This window comes from Vicugna pacos, chromosome 10 (assembly GCF_048564905.1).
Source record: "Vicugna pacos chromosome 10, VicPac4, whole genome shotgun sequence".
Classification (NCBI taxonomy): Eukaryota; Metazoa; Chordata; class Mammalia; order Artiodactyla; family Camelidae; genus Vicugna; species Vicugna pacos.
In genome coordinates, this window is record NC_132996.1 from 5,937,705 (window position 1) to 5,944,491 (window position 6,787).

Sequence of the window (6,787 nt, forward strand, 5' to 3'; positions counted from 1 at the left end):
AACAAGGACCTGGCTGGTCTTGTGGTCTGCTCTGTAATTAGCGTATCTAAAGAATGCATCTTGTTCCCCTCTCCCCATGACTTCCCTAAAGATACACTAAGCCTCGGTAGTGGTTGTGACTTCTACAATCTCGATCCCATCCTGTCTTTCCCTAAATTCCTGCATTCCATTCACACAACTGTTAATGATTTTTCCTTTGATTATACACAATAAATGTGGGAGCATCTGAGAGGCTCGTGGAGTCGGCTCCCGACTCCCTCTCGCTCTCTTGACTTTTTCCAAAGAGTCTGGAGTAATTCATTCCGTCTCCGTGGGACTTCTGCCGGCCAGAACCCACAAATACCCAATGGGGAAAACAGAGCCTCTTCAGTAAGTGGTGTTGGAAACCAGGACCGCCACATGCAAAGGAAATGAACTGGACTCCTCTCTCACACCAAATACGAAAATAAACTCAAAGTGGATTAAAGACTTAAATGTAAGACCTGAAACCATGAAAGAAAGAAGAAAACATCCAGAAGGACACACAGGCAGTGTGATTTTTGACATTGTTCTTTGTAATAGTTTTTGGATATGTCTTCTCAGGCAAGGGGAACAAAATAAAAATAAGCCAGTGGCACCACCTCAAACTAAAAATCCTTTTCACGGCGAACAAAACCATCAAGCAAACAAAAAGGCCACCTACTGAATGGGAGGAAATATTTGCAAATGATATTCTGATAAGGGGTTAATATCCAAAATATACAAAGAACTCATGAAACTCAACATCAAAAAAAACAAACAACTTATTTAAAAATGGGCAGAGCCTCTGAATAAATATTTTTTCAAGGAAGACACACAGATGGCCAACGGGTACTTGCAAAGTTGCTCAACATCACTCATCATCAGGGAAATGAAAATCAAAACCACAATGAGATATCGCCTCACATTGGTCAGAATGGCTATCATCAAAAAGCTAAGAAATAACAAGTGTGGGGATGTAGAGAAAAGGGAGCCCACTGTTGGTGGGAATATAAATTGGCACAGCCTCTATGGAAAAACAGCATGGAGGTTTCTCAAAAAATTGAAAATAGAACTATCGTATGATCTGGCAGTAGCACTCCTAGGTATTTATCCAAAGAAAATAAAAACAGTAATTAGAAGATATATGCACCGTATGTTCATTACAGCATTATTTGCAGTAGCCAAGATATGGAAGCAACCCAAGTGCCCATCAGTAGATGAATGGGTAAAGAAGTTGTGAGATATATACATACACACATGATGCAGGAAAACAGATGTGGGGCACAAGGAGGGCCATGTCCCAGGTCTCAGATGAGCCCCTGGGATGTGCCCCGCCAAGTGTCGGTCCTTGGCTTCGTGCAAGAAAGAATTCAAGAGCGAGCCACAGTTGAGTGAAGGTAGATTTATTCAGAGAGATACACTGAAAGGCAAGAGAAAGGCCACAAGGTGTAGGGGTTGGGTGCTCAGATTAAAAGTAGGTACATACTCCATAGACAGAATGCGGGCCGTCTCCAAGGAGGGAGACAGAGAGGGGCGCCCACAAGGCGCCATGTTGCTGGTTTTCATGGGTTTGGTGGCTTCATATGCTAATAAGGGGAAGGGCCAGTCTAAGGGGAAGGGGCTGGGATTCCCAGGAAGTTGGCCATTTCCCACTCTTTGACCTTTTGTGGCTAGCCTTGGGACTGCCATGGCGCCTGTGGGCGTGTTATTCACCCTGTTAATATATTATAATGGGCGTATAATGAAGCTCAAGATCTACTAGAAGTTAAATCTCTCATCATCTTGGGCCTCAAGGCCTATTGGGGTTTGAGTCTTTCACCGTTTTGATGTTAATTGCTGTGGCCTTCCTTGAATGGCTGTGCCCTGCCCCCTTCCATCCTGTCTCACACACAGAGAGCACACACAGGAATATTACTAAGCCATAAAAAGAAAAAATCTTGCTATTTGTGACAACATGGGTGGACCTAGAGGATATTACGCTAAGTGAAATAAGTTAGAACAAGGCAAGTATCATATGATTTCACTTATATGTGGAATCTAAAAATCTAAAACAAATGAACAAACATAACAAAACATGAACAGGGTTACAGTACAGGGAACAAAGAAGGGTATGCCAAAGGGGAGGAGGGTCGGGGGAGAAGAACTAGGTGAGGGAGATTAAGATACACAAACTTCTGGCTGCAGAATAAATGAGTCGTGGGTATTAAATGCACAGTGTAGGGAATACAGTCAGTAACTATGTAACACCTTTGTATGGTGATGTATCATAACTAGATTTACCATGGTGATCTCTTTAAAATGTACAGAAATATCGAATCACTATGTAACAGGAACTAACATAGTGTAGTAGGTCAACTATATTTCAAAAACAAACAAATAAACTTACAGGAAAAGAGACCGGATTTGTGCTTAGGAGAGGTGAGGGAAGGAGGGGAATTGGATGAAGAGTCAAAAGGTACAAACTTCTGGGGGGAAGATATAGCTCAGTGGGTGGAGCTCGTGTTCAAGATGCATGGGGTCCTGGGTTCAATCCCCAGTACCTCCTCCAAAAATAAATAAATAAATAAGCCTTACTACCTTTCCCCAAAATAAGTAAATTAACACTGCTCCATGTTATACATGAAAGTTGTCACAAGGGTAAATCCCTAGACTTCTCATACACAAAAATTTTTTTCCACTTCTTTCATTTTTCACCTGTATGAGATGATAGACTTTTACTAAATTATTGTGGTAATCACTTCATGATGTCTGTAAATCAAATCGTTATGCTGGATATCTTAAACTTAGTACTGTATGTCAATTAGACATCAATAAAACTGGAAAAATGAATACTGGAATACATACCACATGCATAAATTCTAAGAACAGGGAGAATAAAAACCAGCCCCCTTCCCAGGAGCTCACAAACTAGCAAAAGAGACCAGTGAATAAACCCTGTACAATGTGATGAGCACCATCATAAAGTCCAGCACAGGGACCACACAGGAGCACAAGGAAGCTTTCAACCTAGCCTGGGGGAAAGATGGGGAGGGCACAGAGTGGCTTTCCAGAGAGGATATTTCATAGTACACACTACCTTTTAATATGCTCTGATGAGTCGCTAATGTCTTGAAACAATAAAATTAAGAGCAATCTTATTTGTCTAGATCAGTGCTGACCAACAGAAATGTAATGTGGTCTACATAAGTAATTTAAAGTTTTCTAGTAACCATATTAAGAAAGTGAAAAGAAACAAGGGAAATTTTAATAGCATATGACCCAACATAACTAAAATATTACCATTTCAACATGTGATTAATAGAAATTATTGACATTTTGTACTTTTCTGTACTAGGTCTTTGAAATTTATTGTGTATTTTACACTTACTGGACATCTCCATTCAAACTGAGCCACATTTTAAGTGCTCAATAGCCCAGCTAGGGATGAATATATTAGCCAACACAAATCTACTTTGAACTAATGGTTCCCAATATTTTGAAGTGTGAAGACCTCTCAAAATATTGAGAATGCTCACATTATAGTTGGACACTTTTAATATCCATCAATTGATAAATCATACTGGAAAAGCTCTTTTGAGTAAATTTAATGATGCTTTTCCCATGGATATTTATTTTGTGTAAGTGTCTACGCGTGTTTGGAAAATGGTACAATAGGATATATTATATCCTATCACACCATAGTGTGATAGGATATAATATTTCAAGCTAATTTGAACTGGATTTTGACCTGACAAAACACATGGATCACTATTTTTAGGCACAACCTAAATTCTATTGTGTCTGCCTTTTAAAGCTGACTCATGAGCACTTTTTGAGAGGTTCCTTATAGAGGGGATTCAAATATCCTGGTGGCAGGCTGATTGCTAAAGAACTCCTAAGGTCTCTTTCAATTTAGGATGGTAGTTAATATGGGTTCTCCTCCTCTTTCACTTACCAGCTTTGAGACCTTAGGCGAGATACTAAACCTCTCTAAGCCTCAGTGTTTTCATCTTTAAAAAACAAGAATGATATCAACTTAATATTTCCTGAGCATCGAAGCACCGTCTGTGTAAGAGCCCTTTAAATCCTCACAATCCCGTAAGATGTTGCTGTTATCCCCACTGCACACAGAGGCACTCAGGAAGCACCAAGATGCTAAATAACTTGCCCAAACTCCTCAGCTGTGCTGTGAGCCCCTAGCCTGCACTTTTAATCTCCGCACTGTATGCCTTTCTTGTTAGTGAGCCTCAGCTGCGATGGTGCGCAGACACTTAGTACATGCAAGGTCAATGTGTCAGTTTATTATTATTATTAAGATTCTAACGCCTGTGTTCATACCCTTTTTAAAATGCTGTTCCCTGACTTGAAATGCCTGGCTTCACCCTTCAGAAAACAACTCCCAGTCTCACCTCCTACATAAATCTTTTTTTAACTGGGTTGCTCGCTCTTCTCGAGAAATTCCCTTGGTCTCTCGCGGAGGGCAGACTTTGGCCCGTGACTCCCTGTCAATTATGATGCCTTAGTACTTTATCAGCAGCGGTAACTGAGCAGGAGGAAGGCCTCCCTCGCATACCACCCCCTCACAGAGAGTCACTTATCCACTCGTTTATTCAGTAAGGACCTATTCCGTGTCAGGCTCTTCATGTGTCCCGATGAACAAAACACTTGGTTCCTTTTCTCATGGAACTTTGACAGTAGAACATGACATTAAACAAATGCATAAATACAAATTGTGGTACGTGTCAAGAAGGAAAAGAACAAAGAGGCCATCAGAAATTCTATTTTAGGTGAGAGAAGTCAGAGAAGGCCTCTCTGAGGAAGTAACATCTAGGCTAAGCAAGACCTGAAGGACGAGGAGAAATGTGTTAGGGAAAGAGGAATGAAAGGCAAACACTCTGAAGCAAAAGAATCTGTCATGTTCAGAAACTGAAGGAAGCCAAGGTAGCTGGGATAGAGCAAGAGGAAAAGTGCCACAAAATATGGTTGAAAACGATGCAAAGCCACATCAGAATGTGATAAAGAAGCAGGCATATTGTGCGATTTGAAGAACTACGTATCATCTGCACAGTACAAACTCCAAACTCCAGAAATCAGATCTTGTCTATCTCTTCTTATATAGAAGGGTGAGGCTGGGCACAGTTTTAAAAGAATGAGTAATCCTGACCCACTAATATTCTCTGTTTCAAGGGTACCAATGTTGCTTCTAAAGCAGTGAAATCCCTTAAGCATCCCATCTGATAGTCTTGCCTGGAATTTACATGGCAAACATCCACCCTGGCTACCACCATGCACAGGATGTCCAAGGGAGTAAAGATGGTTGAATGACATTGCCTGTTTCCACAAAGGAATCTAATGGCTAAACGTATCAAGTAACAGAGGGAAATGAATAAAAAGAGTGGATGGACGTTATAATGAGCATAACCCAAGTACGAAGCTAAGCCCACTGAAAAGTTCTGAATTATAACAACACTTATCGGGGAACTGAAGGCCAGGTTGGATGGGGGGTGAAGTTGGAGACAATCCAATGAATTAATGCACGTCAAAGACCTAGAAACAGTGCCTGACAAACCATCAGCAGATGGAGCTAACATTACTATCTACAGTGATTATATTTTATTCCAAAACAAAATTTCAATTTAACTAACACTTAGGGAAATAGCAAAATATTAGAATAAATACTGTATAGCACAGGGAAGTGTACACAGGATGTTATGATAAATCACAGAGAGGAAGGTGTGGCAATGGGTGTGTATATGTCCATGAATGACTGAGGGATTGTGCTGAACACTGGAATTTGACACAGCACTGTAAAATGATTATGAATCAATAAAAAATGTTAAAAAAAATATTAGAATAAATAAGATGGCTATGTTATCTATGCATATATAATCAAAATGAGAAATGAACAAGAGTTTCATGGTGGACAAGGCCAAGTTCAAATACCACGTGTAATATGCAGTAAGAACCAGATAAAAAATAGATGCTGTGAAAAGGGTAAATACTATCTAAATATTCATCTTATAGCTGAGTTACAAATCATCTAAGCAACATCACAATTAATTTAGCTTCAAACGCCAGGAGAATGCTGTGGTTAGCATGAGGCTAGCTGACTGAACCTTTTAACAAAAGGGTAAAATCAGTTGCATCTCAAGGGTCTCCCAGCCTCAGAATGAAGAGATGGAATCACTCCCCCCTTGCCTGGTTCCTAACCTTTCTCTCTGGAGAACTCTAGCAGACATCTCGAACTGGCTTAGATGACTGGCCGTTCCTTATCTCTCCACATTATTCCCAATTATAGTGTTACTTCTGGTTTTAAAGCCCTAAAAACTCTACCGGAAACAAAGGGTAGAGTATTATGAATTGAACATGTTGCGTGCCAAACAGTAATGCAAAGGAGGAAATCTCGCTGCAGTGGCAGCACAGAACAAACTGATTTACCAGAACAAGCTGTTTGCTCCAAAGGCTGCTAACCAGTGTACCTTCTACGTCCCAGAATTAATGCCAAAGTGGTGAGGATAAAACCAGTGAATAGGGCAGGCATGAGACTTCCTGAATGAATCAACAGAAAAGCGAACCAGGAAATTTACTGGGAGGATTATTTGATTTTGACTTAGACATCCCATAAAAACCTACAGATTAAAGCCAGGTGTGGTTGACCCCTGTGCTCTACACGTGTAAATGAAGAAGCACCTTACATAAAGGGACCTGAACTGTCATTCAATATTCCGGTCTTAAGGAGGTACGGAAGGAGCCTGGGGGTCAGTAAACTATCCAATATCACAGAATAAAGGTGTTAAGAACAAGAGTG